Genomic DNA, 21,092 nt, shown 5'->3' with positions numbered 1-21,092 from the left:
TTGGAGACCAGTTTCAAAAGTTTCACAGGCCAGCACTGACAGACTGTGACTGAACAGCATTTTGCCAGGCTGTAGAGGGCACACCTGTAGCCTGTGTGCCACCAGTCCCCGGTCCTACAACCAAAGCGGGCATCGTCAATTTATTACAATGCTCCTTCTTCAATGCACTTAATGCCTCAGATTCCTTCTCAGCATATGCATCTACTCAGACTGGGTGTGCAAAAGGAAAGCCACTTCGGATCCCATCCCTCATTCCTTTTGTTCAGCCACACACTCTGATCCTGGCTCATCCGACAACACAGAACCAATGTCCTGAGCATCTTTTTCATCTCTCTCTTCCACTCTATCCAACCAAGATCCGCCTTCCAAGTGGCCTGTCTGTGCACTTCCCTTCCCCACCCCTAGGTGGCACTGGAGGGCAGATCCAGCACTGAAGCCAGAGACACATAATCCTCAAGTTTGGAGAAAAGAGTAGGCTGAGAGAGTTTTCCCTCACCCACTTCTCTTTTTTATCTTTTTCTTTCTTTCTCTTTGTACCAGGGATTGAATCCTGGGGCATTTAACCACTGAGGTACATCCCCAGCCCTTTTTATTTTATTTGGATTTTTATTTTTTATTTTGGGACAGAGTTTTGCTAAGTTGCTCAGGGCCTCGTTAAGTTGCTGAAGTTGGCTTTGAACTTGCAATCCTCCTGCCTTAGCCTCCCCAGTAACTGGGATTACAGGCATGTACCGCCACACCCATCTATTTTTAAAATCTCTTTATACTCTCCTAGCATATGGCCCAACCATGTGCCTCGAGTCTTTTAGTTGGAGGTACCATCTGGGGAGCACCTGCAATATACCAGGCTTTATTTTAGATGATTAATTTTTGTGATCTCAATTTATCATACGACATTCCTATGAAATAGCCATTCTGAGCGCCCCATTTTATTAGAGGGATGAAGCTCAGAGAAAAGAACTGCTCAGGATCATGCAGACAGCCGGGCGTGGTGGTGCACACCTGTAACCCCAGTGGCTCAGGAGGTTGAAGCAGGAGGGTTTCAAGTTCAAAGCCAGCCTCTGCAATTTAGAGAGACCATGTTTTAAAATAAAAAGGGCTGGGGATGTGGCTTAGTGGTTAAGCCCCCATGGGTTCCATCCTCAATGCCAAAAAAAAAAAAAGTTCATGCAAATATTAGTGATAGAGCTTAGATAGCAACAGGGGTCTGCTGTGTTCCAAGGCTGATTTATCATTTGCTTTTTTTTTTTTTTTCCTGGTGATGGGAATTGAACCCAGGGCCTCAAGAATGCTAGGCAAGAGCTTTACCACTGAACCACACTACCAGCCCTGGCCCAGCCATTCACAGACTTCTCATCTCCTTGCAGACTCAGCCTTGGAATGGGAAAATCGGGCTCAAGCTCCCCCTACAGGTGATATTACGCAATGCACAATCTTCTCCAAACGGCAGGAGAGGCAGCACTTCCCTGCCCCACCCCTAGGTGGCACTGGAGGGCAGACAGGGGCTCAGCCCCCAACCCCAATCTTTTACCTTAAAAATCATAAGATTGATGTGCATCGAGAAGTCACAATGTGTCCACACCCACAGTTCGTGGGCGTTGCCAAGACATTTCACCCAAAGCGTTCCTTTGCCTCTCAGACTCCCAGAATGTTGACATTTTAAGGTGGGAGGGTAGATAATGTCCACCCTGAATAAGTGATGGAAGGAGTTAATGTTTTATCAGAAGCATTGGCTGGAGAATCCACCCATCTGGCCTCAACAATCTGGCCTCCCAGACAACTGCAGAAATAAATAAAACAAAATAAGAAAATAACAACTGCTACTATTTATTGAGCTCCATATGCTGAGAACCGTGATAAGCAAAGAGATGTATACCTAAAATCCAAACCACATTCCTTTGCATTTCTTCAGTGAAGGGGGAGATTTTTATTCTTTGAAAAAAGAATGATTTTTCTCAAGACCCTGAAGTCACTTTGAAATAGTGGCAGATGAATAACGTGGGCAACAGACCTGAATATCGGCTGTATTATATAAAATGAAGCAATGATACAGATAATGAGACCAATTTCCTATGCGCCTCAGACACTAGCTCTTATGACCACTAAAAAGAGGGTCCTGGAAGGTTTTAATCAGTGACTGCCCTCCCAAAGAATATTTGTACTTAATTTTTTTTCCCTTTACAAAAAAAATCAGCTTTTGTTTTGTTTTTCTGAACAGAGGCTTTTTATCTTTATTGTAGAAAATAGAAAATAAAAAAGATCAAAAACAAAACCATCAATTCCTTCTCATCTTGCGTTATAGCTTTTGTTGTTTCCAATTTTGCTACTATTATGCTGCAATGAATATTTTGTATGCATATGCTTCTTGCAATCCCTGGCTTTATTTCCTTAATACAAACTGCTAGAAACAGAATTTCCAGGCCAATGAGTATATATATTTTTAAAACTTTCAGAATTCACTACCAAGTTGGAAAATGAAAAAAAAATGCTACCTTGTTTTAAGATGAATATTTTGATTATTAAACCAGAACTTTTTTGTTGGTTTGTTGTCCTAGGGATTGAAACCAGGAATATAGGCATATCTTATAACTGAGCTACATCCCCAGCCCTTTTTTTATTTTTTACTTTGAGACGAGTTCTCACTAAGTTGCTGAGGGCCTTGCTAGTTTGCTGAGGCTGGCCTCGAACTTGTGATCCTCCTGCCTTGGCCTCCTGGTTCACTGGAATTACATGTGTTCACCATCTCGCCTGGCTCAGAACTTTTTTGTTTTGTTTTGGGGGGGTAGCAGGGATTGAAATCAGGGGCACTTTACCACTGAACCACATCCCCAGCTCTGTTTTATATTTTATTTAGAGTCAGGGTCTCACTGAGTTGCTTAACACCTCACTTGTGCTGAGGCTGGCTTTGAACTCCTGATCCTCCTGCCTCAGCCTCCTGAGCCACTAGGTTACAGGTGTGCACCACTATGCCAGCTCAGAACTTTTTTTATATGCTGGGTTTTTTTTTGTGTGTGTGTGTATTTGTTCTTGTATGTATTGCCAGTTCAAGACTTATGCTTTATTTTCATGTTGAAGTAGTCATCTTTTTAATTGGTGGGTTTGGGGTTTAAAGATTGCTTACATATGAAAGAAACTAACCCCTTGTTATAGGTTTCACTAGGCAAGCTCTCTACCACTGAGTTATATTCCCAGTCCCTTGTCATATCCACTGCTTTCCTTAGTTTGTCTTTTGCTTTTCTATTTTTAATGATTTTTTAAGTCACATTTTTTTTTTTTTACTTTCATGTGGTTGGGTCTTTAGGTCTTTTTCTACATGGAATCTGTCCTTGATTGTATATTAAAAGCCTTTTCCTGCATGGAGATTAATAGTCACTCCGGCGACTGCTTTGTAGGGAACAAGATGTTTGGAGATGGATTCTATAAACACGGATAGATTGCTTTCAAAATCCTTGGTGCTTTATCATCACACTCTTAAATTTATTCATTTAATCTTTTTCTTTTATTCTCCCAACCAACATCTAATGGGTTCTTTTATTTTCTAGGCTTTGTGCCAACAGCTGCAAGTGTAGAGAGGAATATTTGAAGAGCTCATAGGTCATTGTGACCCTGTTCCACTTCGGCCAAAGCCTAACTTGGTGACCACGGAGGCCACAGGAAGAGGAAGGCTGTGTTATCATCTCTTTCTTGGCCTCCGGTCCTCGATCTGAGCCTGCCCCTTAAAGTGGTGGTGGACCAATCACCAACGCTTGGCAGTTCCACCCCCTAATATCTTTCATCTCCAACTCCTTCTTCCCAAACCCATTACCACCAATTACTCTGGGCCACTCTCATCTTGTCACCTGGAATACACCGCCTTTGCCTCTTAACTAACCTCCTGCTTTCCATCTTGTGCCCTTGCAAACTATCATCTCTGCACAATAGCTGGAGTGATTTCTACAAAGCTGCTCCAGCCATGTCCCATCCTGCCTTTGAAGTCTCTTTGATTGGTCCTCCTTGGCCTCAGGATGAAGTATAAGCTTCTTAGCCTGCAGATCTTTTATGATGTGACCTCTCAAGACATTTCTGGGATTCATTTTGCTTGCTTCTTCCTCCTCATTCCAACCACATAAACTGTTCACAGATTCCTGGATACACTCAGCTTTCTCTCCTCTCCAGTGTGTTTGGTTGAGGTACTGGGGATTGAACCCAGAGGCACATTACCACTGAGCCACATTTTATTTTGAGACAGGGCCTCGCTAAGTTGCCAGAGGCTGGCCTCAAATTTGCAAGCCAAGCCTCCTGTCTCCGCCTCCCACTTCTCTGGGATTACAGACAGGTGCCACCATACTTGGTACCTCCAGGGCTTTTATAAGGCTGATTCCTCTGCTTAGAACTTTTTTTTACCCACACCCTCACCTGGCTAATTTATCCACAGAGCTCAGCTTAGATATCACTTTCTCAGGAAGCCTCATCCATCTTCATGTCCAATGACTTCATTAAATATCCCTCCTCTCTGCTCCCACAGTCTCTCTTTCTTCTTAACTTAAATACGGTACCTTGTTGTCTGTTTAATGGTCTCCCTCTCTCAGCTGTAGCATAGATGCACAGGTTATCTATTGCTCCCCTCACAAGAGACAATGCCATAGAGTGGACCCTAGAGTTGTGCAGTGTACACCCTACACCATCGTCTATGTGAGCCCTAGCTGTGACCACCTTGAAGAGCAAGAGCTATACGACTTGTTCATTCTTGTAAAATGGAAAATATTCCTTAAATTTTAGAATGTATGTTTTAAATATATGGATGGATAAATGACTGGTGAATGGGTAGATGAACAGATGGATGGATACAGAACTTGATCCTTGCTCTCCATCCATCCATTCACCCACCCATCTACCCATCCACTCATCCATCCATCTATTTAGCCATCCATCTTATCCTGATCACTTAGGGATTTTTTTTTTAAAAAAAGGACCAGGTTACTTTATTTTTTAAGCATCTGCTTTGTTAAACTTTGGCCAAACTTCCATATTTTAAGTTTCTCGTTTAACCCAGAGACAATGATGCACACCTATAATCCCAGAAACTCTAGAGGCTGAGGCAGGAGGATCCCAAGGTCAAGGTCAACCTTGGAAATTAGCAAGATGTTGAGAGCCACAGCCCAAGGGGCTCGAGCAAACTTCCAGCTGATTGGCTCACAGTGGCCCCAGCAAACTTCCAGCTGATTGGCTCACCATGGCCCCAGCAAACTTCCAGCTGATTGGCTCACAGTGGCCCCAGCAAACTTCCAGCTGATTGGCTCACCATGGCCCCAGCAAACTTCCAGCTGCCAGCTGATTGGCTCCTCTGCAGTCATGCTCATTGGGCTGTTTCCCCACCCTTTCAGATTACGGAGCTGCTCATTGCGGGTCTCTTTTGGCTCTGCCCACAGGACCCAGCCAATCAGCCTCAAGAGCAGGAGGAGTGGGGGTTGAGAGGCTGGTGGAAGCCAGTAGTGGCAGTTGGGCTCTGAGGGAATTCCTGAAGAGCTGGTGTGGTGCAGAGTGTGTTCTAAAAATAAAGTTCGTTCCTGCTTGATAAGTGGCTCATGAATTGTGCCCAGCCAGACTGCAGCAGCAAGATCCTGTGTCAAATTTTTTAAAAAAGGAGTGGGGGCATAGCTTAGCTATAAAAGTGCCCCTGGATTCCATCCCCAGTAGTGCTACAGCACCAGCCCATGAATCCATTTTAACCAACACTCCAGGAGATTCTGACACAAGACACAGTTTGAAAACTATTGCTTAGCTGATGAATTACTGGTGACCTAAGATGCACTGGGAAAGGGCCAAAGAGGAACTGAATATACTAAGGAAAGAAAAACAGTTATTATTTTTAATATATTTTCTCATTTTGACAATGACTAATGACATATTTCATTGGTGAATGTATTTGAGACTGCTTACTATGTATCATGCACTAAATCCAGCAGTTTTTCCAGTAGAGGTCAAAGTACTACAATCATTTCCATTGTTCCATGGGAGGAAATTGAGGCTTGGGAGAGGATTAGGAATCTGCCTGTCATCACACAAGAAAGGGTGAAGTCAAATTCAGGAGTTTGGGCACTGGGGATGTGGTTCGGTGTTAGAGCTCTTGCCTTAACATGCACAAGGCCCTGGGTTTGACCCCTAGGACCTCCAAAAGAAAGTTGGAATCTCATAACTTAGGTTCAAGGCTCTACTTTAGCACTAACATTTTTAAAATTAGGTTATAAGCCAGGCGTGATGGCGTATGCCTGTAATCCCAGCAATTTAGGAGGCTGAGGCAGGAGGATCACCAAGTTCAAGGCCAGCCTCAGCAACTGAGCAAGGCTGTCTCAAAATAAAAACTAAAAAGGGCTGGGGATGCAGTTCAATGGCTAAGTGCCCCTGTGTTCAATCCCTAATACCCCTCCCCCCCAAAAAAATTATGTTATGAAACAATCAATATTATGGAAAGGTGCATTGAGCTGATATTATTTTTTCTGCTTTTCTACATTTTCCACATTGCTCCATGAGCATGTATTGTTTTTTAATCAAAAAAGAAAAAAATCATTTTTTAAAAGGCTACCTGTACATTATGGTTATGGTACAGATTTACCCATATTGGAAAAATAAAATTCCATATAGTGGGCTAAGAGCTGTAGCTTAGTGGTACAGCACTTGCCTAGTGTGTGTGAGGCCCTGGGTTTCATTCCCAGTGCATACACACACACACATACACACACACATACGCATAAAGCATATAATTATATATAAATGCATATATATTTTATATAAACACATTAGAAAAATCAACAACTATTTATTTACAAGAAAGAGACCAGAAGTCTCAACATCAAAATGTTAGCAAGGATTATCTCTGGGTGGTAGGATTCAAAATGATTGTAATTTTATTCTGTTTTCTGTTCAATGTTTTTTTTTTAATAGAAAACATGTCACTTTTGCAATCAGAAAAAAAAATATATGATTTTGATAACCTGAAGCTTTCTGACTCCAACACCAGAATTTTCTTACAGCAAACTGTCTGTATATTTTAAAGACTCCTTTTCTAGTTTTTCCCAATAAACCAGGTTTGTTTTTCTGTTGAATGTTGTGACCTATCATTTATCCCATTCAGTGTCACCCCAAAAGGAATCAAACCTTCTAACAAGTGGCTTCCTGCACAGATACCAGATAATAGCTCTGTTTCAGATTTTGCCTGCTGTAATGTTGTTCTAAATAAAGACTAGAGACACATTCTGTCTTTCATTAGATTGTAATTGAGCTCTCACTAATTTATGGTACTCTGCTCTCTGCATTATTGACAACATGTACATGAAAGGCTATATCCTCTTCCTGGCTTTTACAGAGATTATGGGATCCCATGGGGCATCAATCATGGTGCACACCTGTCATCCCAGTGACTCAGGAGGCTGAGGAAGGAGGATCTCAAGTTCATCCTTAGCAATTTAGTGGTAAAGACCCCCTGGATTTAATCCCCAGCATCCATTTCCCAGCTATTAGAGCTGGGGGTTAGCTCAGCGGTAGAGCACTTGCCTAGACCAGGCCCTGGGCTGAATCCCTAGCACACACACAAAAAAAAGGTGGGGATGTACCACTAACTCTTGACACTGGGCAAAATATTTGCTTCTGATGAGTTCTCCTTTCTTTCTTTGTAAAATTACAGAGGGACTGGGGGTACAGCTGAGGGCTAGAATTCTTTTCTAGCATGTGCAAGGTCCTGGGTTCTATCTCCAGCAACACACACACACACACACACACACACACACACACACACACACATACACACGAGAGAGAGAGAGAGAGAGAGAGAGAGAGAGAGAGAGAGAGAGAGAAATGAATGTGAATGCATTTCAGGTTTTTTTTTTTTTTTTTTTTGAGGATCCAGTGAAAACATACATAGGAAATTTCCTAAAGTGCCTGGCACTCAGTCACTCTCAATATTAGTTTCTTTCTTCCTCAAAGATTCATGTTTTGATTCTGCTAGATACCAATAGTGCACAACGTCTTCAGCCTGTTTCCTCATGGGTTGAGTGAGGGATGGGGGTGCTCCCATTCACCTTCATGATGATTTAGTGAGCACGGAGATGAACTGCCCAGATGCCCTTTCAAGAAAGGACTTGTCCCCACGGTCAGCTCCTGCAGCGTGTCCTTCAGGGACAGCCCATTTAAGACCACTGCTGTGTCAGTCATGGGGCTGGCCAAGGCTTTCTTGTGTTGGGCTTCTCCTTCTGCCCAATCCAGCTTCTTCCCACCCCTTCTCCCAGCGACTGATCTCTGATCAGTCTCTTGCATTGCCAAACTGCATCTCAGTGACTGCTCCCAGAGAACACAACCTGTGACAGCATCAGGTTTCTGAGGAAACAGGCAACAGATGAGGGTTGGAACGAGATCATTCACTAGCGAAGATGCTTCACTAATTGTAGATGGAGCATTGACAGCTCTGGCCCAGGGCCTCAGGGCTCAGTTGTTAACAGGTTCAGCTGTGGTGAGCTGGGCTGGCATATATATTGGTGAAAGGGAGGCATTTTGAGAAGTGTGGGCAACTGGTTGCTATAGAGACAGTGGGATTGAATGGAGGATTACTTTCCTAGCGCTACCATAACAATGGGCCAGAAACTTGGCCGTTTTAAAGAAAAGAAAAAAAAAATGTGTTTTGGAGGCTAGAAGTCCAAAATCAAGATGACATCTGGTTGTGTTTCTGGTGGAGACCGTGAGGGAGAGAGAATCTGTTCTGTGTCTCCTCTGTTGCTGTTAATGTCTGGGTCTTCAAACTCCAATCTCTGCCTTCATCTTTATGTGGTTTTCTTCCTTCTCTGTCTCTGGGTCTCAAATCCCAATCCCCTTCTCTTGTAAGGGCATCCGTAACTGGATGTAGGGCATATTCTAAATCTCGCATAAATCTCATCTCAAGACCCTTGATTACATCTGCAAAGACCCTATTTCAGGTTATGATCACACTCTGAAGTTGGGATAGCCATATCTTTTGGGAACCACAATTTCACCTCTATAGATGATTATTGAATATCACGGTTAATGCCTTAGAGAGAGATCAGGAAAAGCCTCTGGATCAATAAGCAATTGAAAGCCACATGTGAAAGCCAAAGGGACCCCTGAGAGTGTCCAAAGAGGTTCTTACCCCCCCCCCCGCAGCGAGAGGGCAGGGAGCCGAGGACTAGCAAGCTCCAGGTCCTTTATGGTCAGAGTGGCCAAGATCCAGTGCTCAATCAAGGCAGATCTGTATGCCAGGGGCCAGCCCTGACTGTGAAGAAAAACTGGACTTGACACAAATTGGGAACATCTGATCCAGATGTAGACGCTCTGAGCCTGCATAAGCAGCCCGGCCCACCTTAAGAATGAACTCCTCTCCTTGTTTGAAAACAATGCAGAGTCTTCTCCCCAATAACATAACGTGCACCTCCCTCCCCTTAGGGTTTGTCCCCACTAGAAGGACTCTACAGGGTAGCTATGATGGGCTAGCCACTCTGCCTAAATGTAGGTGACATGCTGTGCCTGGTAAGGAAGGAAAGAGACTATATCCCCCAAAGACTGAAAGACCCAGAAAGTGAACCAGATAATATTGGAGCCTCCTCGTCCCTGCCAAGAAGCCATAGCGGAGCAATGAGCAGCGAAATGCCTGCAGACGAGTTGGTTGGAGCGTGGTTGACAAGCACAGCCCACTAGGGGGCAGTGCTGAGGCGAGGGGGGGGCGTGGAAGCTGTCAGTCAACCCGTGCACCCTACTGAGCATGCGCAGTGAACCTACTGAGTCGTGCTTCTGGAGAGAGCATGGAAATAAGGCAAACATGAATGGGCTTAAGAGTGGACCAATAGGGCTAGTACTTTTTCCAAACCCTAATTAGCATCACTTTGGAGCAATGGCATTGGTTCTTTTTTCAAACCCTAATTAGCATAAGTTTGGACCAATAGCAGTGACTGACTCAAGTTCTATATAAACCACCCAGTGCCACACAGTTAGCTCCGCAAGTTGTGATGTTTCCTTTTTTTCTTTTTGTGTACTCTTGTTTATGTTTTCAAGAAATTGGCTGCTTATGCTTGTCCTAGTTTATGGCGTTTGTTTGGGTTCTTGGGCTAAGACCCATAATGAAAGATTGACAGTAAGCTGTTTGACAGTAAGCTGTTTTACTTCCCTGCAACACTAGAAGATGTTATTTGCAATTTGGAGCTGTTATTCTTCTCTGTGGAGGTCTGTAACTTATGCATAGCCTACCTGCCAGCACAGGCAGTGGATTGAATTTCATCTCCAAGCCAGTTTTGCTTGTGAAAGTGTTAAAACAAACCTTCTTGAAATGTGAACCTCAAGGTTCTGTTACTCAAAAAACATTTGCCTGACCACTTAGAAAAGTGTATGCAAAATCGTATGACTTTGACTTATAGTAATGCAGACAGAAAAATCCTCTCTGTAGACCTCATAAATACTGCTTTTATGACTTGTATCTTAGGTAAAACTGGGTATTGACCATTTACCACAGATATATAGGCATGGTTAATGACTCCCGCCAGTTACAGGATAAGCCACTCCTAACACAACAATAATAACATCAAAAACGCACAAAAGCAGACTTTCCTTTTTTTCCCCACCCTCTGGGAATCAAACCCAGGGCCTTGTGCATGCAAGGCAAGCACTTTACCAACTGAGCTACATCCCCAGCCTGCAAACCATTCTAAGTAGATAAGCTCAGATCCCCTCTGAGGTACTAGGCAGATGTCTTAACTGCTTTTCTTTGGGGAAATTCTTCCATGTGGCAGTCTGAGTGAGTTGGAGTACAAACCACAAGTAGCCTGCAGCCAAGTGGACACCCCCACCCCATGTAGGCATGGCGGTCCTGAGGTAGTTTGGGCCAAGGCATCGCCAACCTGTCACCCTCAGGCAGCCACTCTTGGGCACAGCATGGGTGCCTGCTACAGAAGCCCGCTCCATGCAGCCCAGCAACCCTATTGACAATCTCAACCTCCCCTTCCTGACCTACCGCTGGGAAAAAAAAAAAAAAACAACGGGAAAGGTTGTTGACCAATAGAGTTAGTGCAGTAATTGGACCAATAGCATTGGTTCTTTTTTCAAATCCTCATTAGCATAAGTTTGGACCAATAACAACTGCTATATAAGCCTCAAGAGGAAAGCCAGTTGGAGAAAATTTGTCCTTGGGTTCTATGTTGTGTTATAAGAGTTCTGTTTTGTTTCCGCTTATCTCTAGATGTTCCTCTACATGCTTGTTTATCTTGGTTTATAAATAAGAAAGGCGGAAGGAGAAGTTATGCTGCGATCTGCTTAACACTCGAGAACACAGCAGTCCATTGAAATCTGTAGTAGTTTTTATTTAGAGGCTTGTGGAGACACATCCCACCTGCTAGTAGAAGGAGTGAATTGAGTTTCCTCTCAAAACTCCTGGTTTTAATGTGACAGGTGCATTTTTTTTATGCTCTCTTGGGCACCGACAATTCCCAAGACCTGCAGTCAGAAAGCTCAGGACTCAAGGAAAAGCTGATGTTTCAATCTGGGTCTGAAAGCAGGAAATCTAAAGTTAAAAGTCCTGGGGGTGAGTTCCTGTAATCTCAGTGAAGCAGAACTATCCCAAGTTTGAGGCCAGGCCCTGTCTCCAAAGGGTTGAGTTCCAGCTCAGTGGTAGAGCACCTGCCTAGCATGCTTGAAGCCCTGGGTTCAATCTGAAATAAGGCAAGCAAAGAATTACAAGTCATAGACACTGAAAATTGTCCCATTCACAAATGCCAAAGTTCTAGAAAACCTTGCGATGAATTTGCACAAATTCCAGGAAATAAAAAGAAGTAAAACTAGCAAGTTATAGCATATGACCTCAAACTAAAAAAAAAAAAAAAATCAAAAATTTTTACATACTAGCAGTGAATAACTGGAAAATGAAAATTGAAAACCAATACCAGGGCTGGGATTGTGTCTCAGGGTAGAGCGCTCGCCTAGCACAGGTGGGACCCGGGTTCAATCCTCAGCACCACATAAAAATAAATAAGTGAAATAGAGGTATTGTGTTCCACTACAACTAAAAAATAAATATTAAAAGAAAAAAATCTAGGTTTAATCTAACAAAATATATATATGATCTGTAAGAGAAATCTAGCTCCAGCATGTTAGACTCATTGGAGCACTATTTTATGGGACAAAGTGTTGTCTGGCTCTTCAATAAAAATAAAAAAATAAATAAAACCAATTAAGACCTTTAAAATAAACTGTTGTGCTCTTGTCCTTTGACAACAGTAATTTGTGCGTCAGGAAGCTGCACAGTTTCTTTCCTGGACTTTAGGATGCCCTGGTGCCTTCAGGCAAAAGAAATGTGTGGAAATTAGCCTTGATTATTTTGGGACATGGAGACAATTCTGTGACAATTCAATTTTCAGTGTCTATGACTTGTAAGAGAGTGACTGGCACCAACATTTCCCAAATAGATGCCACAGTGTATCAGTCCCAGAACATGTTAAGAGAGAAGAGGATAAGGGAGCAAGTTAAGAGAGAAATCTACTCCGGGAAATTGGAAAATGCTACATGTTTTATTTTTTCTTAAGAAGGTTCACATATTGACATATTACTGCTCGGAGAAATCCCAGAGCAAAGAAATCATTTGTTTCTATTTAATCCAGAATTTGACAAACTCGGTTAACTATGGAATTTTTTTTTCAAATAATAGTTCAATGAAACCCACTTTTGGATATGCTACAAATTTGGGACACACTGCAGACTGAGGTGGTTAGAGAGGCTTGGCATATGGTGATTAATTCTTTCTCCTGTCACTGGGGTTTTTTTTTTGCCAATTTAATTTCAAAATTCAGGGCCAATTTTTCAAGATGAAGTAGGCAGCTGCTACCTTGCTTGAATATAAGGAAGAGTAAAAAAAAAAAAAAAATATATATATATATATATATATATATATATTATATATATATATATATATCAATCCCAGAACATGGGAAATAATGATAATTGGAAGCACAGAGTAATAATATCAATATTAGCCAACTCATTCATAGTACCCACTGCATGTCATTATTATTCCAAGTACTTTATGTACGTTAACCACTTTAGTTGTCATGGCAACTCTGGGCGGTACATATTTAATTGTCCCCCTTGATACATGTGGAAACTGAGGCACAGAGTCGCTTGTCCAAAATCATAACAGCTAATAACTTGACTAAGCCAGGATTCGAACCCATAGAGGCAAACTTTCTATTTGCTCTTTCCCTCTGAAGTTTTGATCATTTTAGTCTATGAAATAAATCAACCAAACATTACAGGAAAAACAACAGAGTTTCTTCTTTGTCTAAGCATAGAAGACCCATGTCCAGTATTAAGACTCAGCAATGGGAAAAATAACTGAATCTTAAAAGAGTTTTAACAATGGGAGAAAGGTTTGGTCCTCTCTAGGCAAAAGGGAGTCCACACCTGTGGATTTCATTTCTTGATTTCACAAGACTCAGAGGAAGATGATGGTGCCACTTCACCTGTTTCTTTGCTGTTTCTGATAGTTTGGGCACCTGGGGAGCCATGTCACCAACATGGTGGGGCAGGGAGAATAAGATAAAAAGCATTTATTGGCAGCTTAATCTCTGTCAGCTGCCATTCTGTGTACTTTTTAGACACTATTTTGTTTACTCAGTGCCTTGAGCCAGGTATATGTAACTGTCTCCACTTTACAAATGGCAGGTAAGGAGGATGAGGAAAAGAAGGCACAGAGATTGTCTTGTTCAAGGTTATATAGCTATTAAGTACTGGGGTTTGGATTCAAATCCAGGTGATACCTCAGAGCCCATCATCCAACACTAAAGATGGAGTAAGATGCTCTCAATCTGGCCTCACTGTGCATGTCAATCATCTACAATGGACAAATGTGACAGAGGTGACTCTTCTGACAAGATAGTTATCAAGACACCTCCCCTTCTCCAACAGCAGATACAGTGAACAAGGGCTTCAATTGTAAGAATTACAGATCCAGGATTTTTTCTTCCATTTTTTTTCTGCTGTTGTTCCTTTAAAACACTGATTAGAAGAAAAACCAAGGCGCGCACACACACACACACACACACACACAAAATACATTTTATAGTGCTTCTTTAAAAAAAAACATTTTAGATGAGGTGAACCTTCTAGTTGAAACGCAGCCTGTCAAGGTCATTGTTAAAGAATACAGACAACTGTTAGATAAATCAGAAGAATGAAGCCCAGCAATCACTCAAATCAAGTGGCATTTATCTTGTGCAATAGCTCTCTAACATTTTTATTTCATTGGCTTGAGCTTTCCAACAGAACCCTAAAGTGATTATATAGAACACTAGGGCTTTTTAATAGCTTCTAACTTAGCAAGCCACGGTAATTTAAAAGAGAGCGGATGAACTGTAAGGAGCAGAGAGATTTCTGTTGAAGAATACAAATGGGTTCTCTGCTACATCGCTTCTGCCTGTTTCTGGGCAAAAGCAAAAAAAAAAAAATGCACACAGAAATGGGATGGAACTTTCCAGCTGGTGTTTTTAGCATTGTCAGAAGGGGATGTGTTTGTGAAAATGACTGATAATTAGGTGTGAAAGCCGTTAAGGGAGAAAAATGGAGAAAAAATGCAGAATCTTTTATATCAAAGGCTGAAATGAACCCTATTGGTGGGTTTGTGAATTGATACTGTTTTGGAGGGGAGTTTAGCAACATGCTGATACTTTGACTCACCAATTCCATCTCTAGGGATCTATCTTATGGTAATATTTACACAAGAACAAATAAGAACATACAAACAGGTGTTCATTGTAGCGTTGTTTGCATGTGCAAAAATCAGAATAGGACTCAATGGTAGAGCACTTTGTCTAGCATGCATGGAGCTCTTGGTTCAATCCTTAGCCCCATCAGAAGGAGGAGAGCTAGAAATAATCTATATCCATCAACACGAAAACATTTAAACAATATGCATATTTTAGAATGGCTTCCTGCTAACAAATGGAGTGAGATAGATCTACATGACTGACCCAGAGAAATGCCCCGGAGATATTGTATTGGGTGGGAAAATTTTTCAAAATAGTGAAAGCACAGTTTTGAGATGAAGCTGGATTCCACATACCAGGACCGAGGGAGGGTAATGGTAGGAGTTAATGAAGAACAGGGACAGGTTTTTTTTTCTTTTTTTTTAAACTAGTGATTAAACTCAGCAACATTTATCCTGTGAGCCAAGTCTCCATCCCTTTATGAATTTTGTTTTGACACAGGGTCTCAGTAAGTTACTCAGGGCCTTGTTAAATTGTCAAAACTGACTTTGAACTCACAATCCTCCTGCTTCAGCCTCCTAAGTCATTAGAATTATAGGTATGTACCCCTGAGCCCAACAGGTATAGAACCCTTACACCCAAAACAGGACCCAACAGCAGGTTTTCTCTTCCTGAATATGCTGGTTCACTGCTATTGGTTCAAAGTTATGCTAATTAGGGCTTGGAAATGTGCTAATGCTATTGGTCTATTCTTTCTTTATTTGTTGTAGTTGGACACAATACCTTTATTTTATTTATTTTTGTGTGGTGCTGAGGATCAAACCCAGCGCCTCCCACATGCAAGACAAGCGCTCTACCACTGAGCCACAACCCCAGCCCCTATTGTTCAATTCTTGAGTCCCAACTTTCAAGTCTGCCCTACTTTAATTTCTTTGTGGCAAGAAGCTAGAGATTGAAGTTGCAGGCGAGGAACACACCTCTGTAACTGCTGCAGGATGACGGGTCAGCATGCCTTGGCTTGCCATCAGAGCTGGTTTGCAGCACCTTAGATCCAGGGCACCTCTATGGCAGGACCCACCCCAGCCCCAGGCCACTATTCCACTGCTCCAACCCTAGATTTACAACCTTTGAACAGACACCAACACACTGTCTACATAACACCTGGTGTGCTGGTCTAGGGTTTTATAAACCCTTTGGTTCACTGCTATTGGTCCAAACTTATGCTAATTGGGGCTTGGAGATGTACTAACACTATTGGTCAGTTCTTGAGTTCCAACTTTCATTTTCTTGTGGCAGGAGGGAGGAGAGCGCTTCTGCAGCAGCAGGCATCTCCCATGGGCAGGCTGGGATTCTGCAGGGTGACCGGTCAGTGTGCCTTGGCTCGCTGCACCAGAATGGCAGGCTCCACAAGGCCCTGGGCTTCAACCCACTGGTGCCATTACCCCACGTTCCTTCCCTTTTGGGTTCCAGGACCACTTCTCAGCAGAGACCAGTAGACCCGCCATCCAAGCCTGGCAGTCAGGGAGACCTGTCAATAGTATTGAAGTGGCACCTCCTTTCTGCACAGAAAGTCTTAACTGGGCCTCTCCAGAAATCTTCACCATGGCTGATTTTTAGGACTGTCAGCAAAAGAGTCTCTGCAAAAGAGTTCAATGTAGATTAGCTTCCTATTTTCGTATCACCCTGTTTTACTTGGCCACTGGCCGGGAAGATTCCAGCACTCCAGATGCTGGACACCCTCTTACTAGTTTTTCACAAACATATCCAGTATAATAGTTTGTAGAAATGTACAAACTAGGCTTCTGGCCTTGAGCTAAGCTTCACAGAGATGTCTACGTTTTTTAAAGATAAGTTACCAACTGGGCTCCATGGTAACAGCTGGCAGGGGAGGAAAGAGAGGGGAGAAGAAGCTCTCCCCTTCCCAGGTGTTGTCCTTGAAGGGTTAACCTGCCCAGAACAGTGAAAGAAAAAGTTGCTTTTATGTGAACTTCTGCAGACTATGAACTTCTGAACCACTCCCCTTATATGCTGAGTATAAAACTCTGAAACTACCTGAACTCGGGGTTCAGGGAATTGATTACACCAAAAGCTGCGCCCTCTGAACTGTTTCCTGCTATCTTTGGTGCCTTGCCTCGTTTGTCCCTACAACAGTATCTTATCATGATTCCATTTAAACATCTTTTTAATGTTAATATATTCATATAAAATATCTGAAAAAAATACATACCAAACATGACTAGTGCCTACCTCTGAGGGATAATGCACACATTTTGTAAAGTTTACATTTTCATGAGCATGGATTCACTTCTGCAAACAGGAAAGAGCTGAACTATTTTCTCAAGGGAAGAAGGAAGACTTAAAAAAGAAATGCCTGGTCCTGTGGTTAATGCAGTGTTCCGATGAAGGGGTTCAGTGCAATCCCACTGTGAGTGTAACCATCTGGGCAAGAGTGATATCTAGTAGGAACCAACCAAAATCTCTGTGCTCGAACAGCGAGATGGAAACGCACCACGTCTCCCTTCTGCCTCCCTTATTAATCTCTAGGCTATGCCTTTGGCCACCGCTCCTGCTTCTGAAATATGTTTATTTTCTTCTCTTGCACCATGAACATTTCAGAAGGGATTTAAACCCAGTGGGAAAGACCTGGACGCGGATAAGGCAGTCCTGGGTTCAAACCCAGATTTCTCATTCTACTCACTCTGACTGCATAATCTGCTCTTCCCTTCAGGGTCTTGATTTCCAAAGGTAAAAAATGATGCACATTCTTAGGGAACTTGCCTCAGAGTCTTTGGAATGGGGGAAAAAAAAGGCGGGGGGGGTGTAAAGTATAGACAGTGCTTAGGCACAGTAAGTTTTTAATGATGCCTATTATTTGTTACTTTGGATGCTGGGGATTGAATAGAGGCCCCCCACACACACACACACCCACACTAAGTATGTGCCCTATCACTAAGCCACACACCCGGGCCATTATTATTAGTCCTATTAAAACCAGAGCTTTGAGGTAAAGCTGATTCCCTGCTTCCGCTAATAAGTAAGGCAGAAGGTTTTCTGCTTCTGCTGACCAATAACATCTGCATGACATGCTGGTGTCTGCAGCCTGGGAATTTCACAGTTCTTCCTCAGGATGAGTAGACATCACAGTAGGTTTTGCCCCAAAACCAGGAATGAACACCTTACAGTGGCAGCGAAGGAGATGACTCTACAGCACATATTCTGGTCTAGGGGTTCGTATGCCACTTGGTTCACCATGACTGGTCCAAATTTATGCCAGATAGAGACGGGAATGTGGTAGCACTGACGGTCAATTCTTGAGTCTCAACTTTCATTCAAATCTACCCCACTTTCAATTTCTCATGGTAGGAAGCAAGAAATTGAGATTGTAGGTGAAGAAGGCACTAGAAGGAATACACTTCTACAGCAGGTATCCCCAGTGAGCAGACCAGGCTGCTATAGGGTAACAGATCAGGACATTTTGGCTTGCTTCAGTACAAATTAGCTACACCCCAGACACTGTGGAGGGCTCCACACAGCCTGGGGCTTCAATCCTCTAGGACTGCTGCCCTGCATCTCTGGTATAGCTTCTCGGCAGAGACCAGCAGACCTGCACAGAATGGAGGATCCTGGTCTAGGGATCCATATAGCACTTGGTTCACTACTATTGGTCCAATCTTATGCTAATGAGGCAGAAATGTACTAATGCTATTGGTCAATGCTTGAGTCCTAGTTTTAGTTCAAGTCTACCCCACTTTCATTTCCTCCTGGCAGGAAGCAGTAGGTTGGAGTTATAGATTAGGGCTGTAGGGGCTCCAGTGAGCTCTGGCTGGTGTCAGTGCCGGTTCCCTGCACCTCTGACCCACCGCAGCTGTATGGTGGGCTCCACGGGACCCTGGGCATCAACCCACTGATGTAACAAACATCACTGGTGCCTACCTCTGAGGGAATAATACACGCATTTTATAATGTTTACTCCTTTTTTGAGCATGGATTCACTTCTGCACACAGGAAAGAGTTGAGCTATTTTCTCAAGGAAAGAAAGAAGATTAAAAAGAAACGCCTGGTCCTGTGGTTAATGCAGTGTTTCAATGAAGGGGTTCAGTGCAATCCCACTGTGAGTGTGGCAATCTGGGGCTAGGGTGATATCTAGTAGGAACCAACCAAAATCTCTGTGCTTCCACAGAGAGAATGAAATGCACCACGTCTCCCTTCTGCCTCCCTTATTATCATCTCTAGGCTGTGCCTTTGGCCACCGCTCCTGCTTCTGAAATATATCCATTTTCTTCTCTTGCACCATGAGCATTTCAGAAGGGATTTAAACCCAGTGGGAAAGACCTGGACGTGGATAAGGCAGTCCTGGGTTCAACCCCAGATTTCTCATTCAGCTCCCTCTGACTGGATAATCTGCTCTTCCCTTCAGGGTCTTGATTTCCAGAGGTAAAAAAATGATGATCATCTTACAGAACTTGCCTCAGAGTCTTTGGAATGGGGAAAAAATGGGGGTAGAGGATAGAGAGTGCTTAGGCACAGTAAGTTTTTAGTGATGCCTATTATTTGTTACTTTGGGTGCTGGGTATTGAATGGAGGGTCCCACACATGCTAAGCAGGCCACATACCCCACCCCAGAGCCTATCATTAAGCCAGTTAAAACAAGAGTTTCCAGAAAAAGCTCAACTCCCTGCTGTCCCTGCTCCTACTAGCAGGCAGTTTTTGTGTCTCTGGTGACAGATACAGATTGCATGAGGTGCAGACCTCTGAAGCCAAGAACTGTGGCACTTCTAACTGAGGGTGAATAAGTGTAATATCAGAATTTGTTAAAACTCAGAGACAGACACCTTACTAAACCCCAAATAGGAGAACTCTATAGCAAGTCTTCCAAAACGGAGGGGTTTGGTCTAGGAGTTTACAAACCAACCGGTTCACCGCTATTGGTCCAAACTTATGCTAATTAGGGCTTGGAGATGTGCTAATGCTATTGGTCAGTTCTTGAGTCCCAAGCCTGTCCCACTTTCATTTTCTGGTGGCACCTCAGGAAGCAGGAGGCTGAGGTCTTGGTATGGGACTGCAGCACTGTGTGAAACAGGCTTCTGTATCCATACTGTGCCCAGACCTGGTGGCAGAGAAGGGCAGGTCGGTGGCTTTGTCCTGCCTGTGCTTTGGGCTCCCTGTGGCAGCAGGCCGGCTTGGCACTTGCCATTCATGAGGCCACTCCACTGCTCCGTGGCTCCTTTTCAGCAAGGACCAGTAGGTTAGCTGTCCTGCTGAAGCTGAGAAGCCATGTCACAATCGATTTTTTTTTCTTTTTTTTTTGGCGGTCTTGGGAATTGAACTTCCACTGAGTTACATAACCCAGCCCTTTTCATATTTTGTCTTGAGGCAGAACCTCACTAAATTGGCCAGGTTGACCTCAAACTTGTGATCCTCCTGCTTCAGCCTCCCACACTGCTGGGATGACAAGCATGAGCCACCGTGCCTTTCTTTGTGGAACCTCTCCTGTTTTCTGTGTGATAAACTGCTACCCATCCTTCAAGACCTGGCAACAGTGCTTCTTCCTGTGGTCTCTCCCCTGCACACCCAGAACTGATTAATGTTCCCTTTTTCGAAGGATATTACTAGAAGGCTGGGTGCCCAGGTTCATGACTACACGTTATATTCTGATTTCCTTGTATCTCCTCCATACACCTCTAGTTCCTGCATGGCTATAACCCTGATCTATTCATCTCAAATTTCTCAGCACTTAACCACAATTAATTTTTCCTATTGAATTATCTCACTTTTCTCTGCTTATACCACCCAGGAGTCACCATTTCATTCATGGTGGCCTTAGGGTAACAGTTTTTTCTGGGCCTCTTTTCTGCCTACACCAATCTAAGCTAAAGGCTCACTCCAACAGGTTGGTATTCAAAACCCCTGAAGGAAAGGAGAGAGAATTGTGAAAAGAACCACTAGGTGGAGCCAGACCTGAGTTTTAGCTCTGGTTTTGCTACAGAATGATGTGACATGGCATGTACCTTTAACATTATCTGTTAAATAGAAGCAATTACCTCCTTCCACAGGGTACTAGAGGGGGGGATAAATGAGAAATTCATGTGAAAATATGCCCACGTTACCTAAATGTTAGATATTACAACTTTCTTTTTTCCTTCTTTCCTCTTTTTGAAATGGGGTCCTTATTGCCTAGGCTGGCCTCAAAATCTCTGGGCTCAATCAATCCTCCTGCTTCAGCCCTCTAAGTAGCTGGGTCTACAGGTGTGCACCACCATGCTTGACCCATTGTTGAGATGCAGAATATATAGGAGCAGAATGAGTAGCTATAAAGTGTCTGTCCTGGGTATCAAGCTGCATCCTGAAACTCCAGGTGATCTTGAGCAA

At 43.2% G+C, this 21,092-nt stretch overlaps 1 protein-coding gene across 1 annotated transcript in view; it reads left to right on the top strand.

Moving 5' to 3' along the window:
• Nucleotides 1-21,092, top strand: part of LOC144374570 (phosphatidate cytidylyltransferase, mitochondrial-like) — an 81,461-nt gene that overhangs the window by 18,146 nt on the left and 42,223 nt on the right. The gene's annotated exons all lie outside the window — the stretch shown is intronic.

This window comes from Ictidomys tridecemlineatus, unplaced genomic scaffold (genome assembly GCF_052094955.1).
Source record: "Ictidomys tridecemlineatus isolate mIctTri1 unplaced genomic scaffold, mIctTri1.hap1 Scaffold_75, whole genome shotgun sequence".
NCBI lineage: Eukaryota > Metazoa > Chordata > Mammalia > Rodentia > Sciuridae > Ictidomys > Ictidomys tridecemlineatus.
This window is presented reverse-complemented; position numbering and strand designations above follow the sequence as displayed.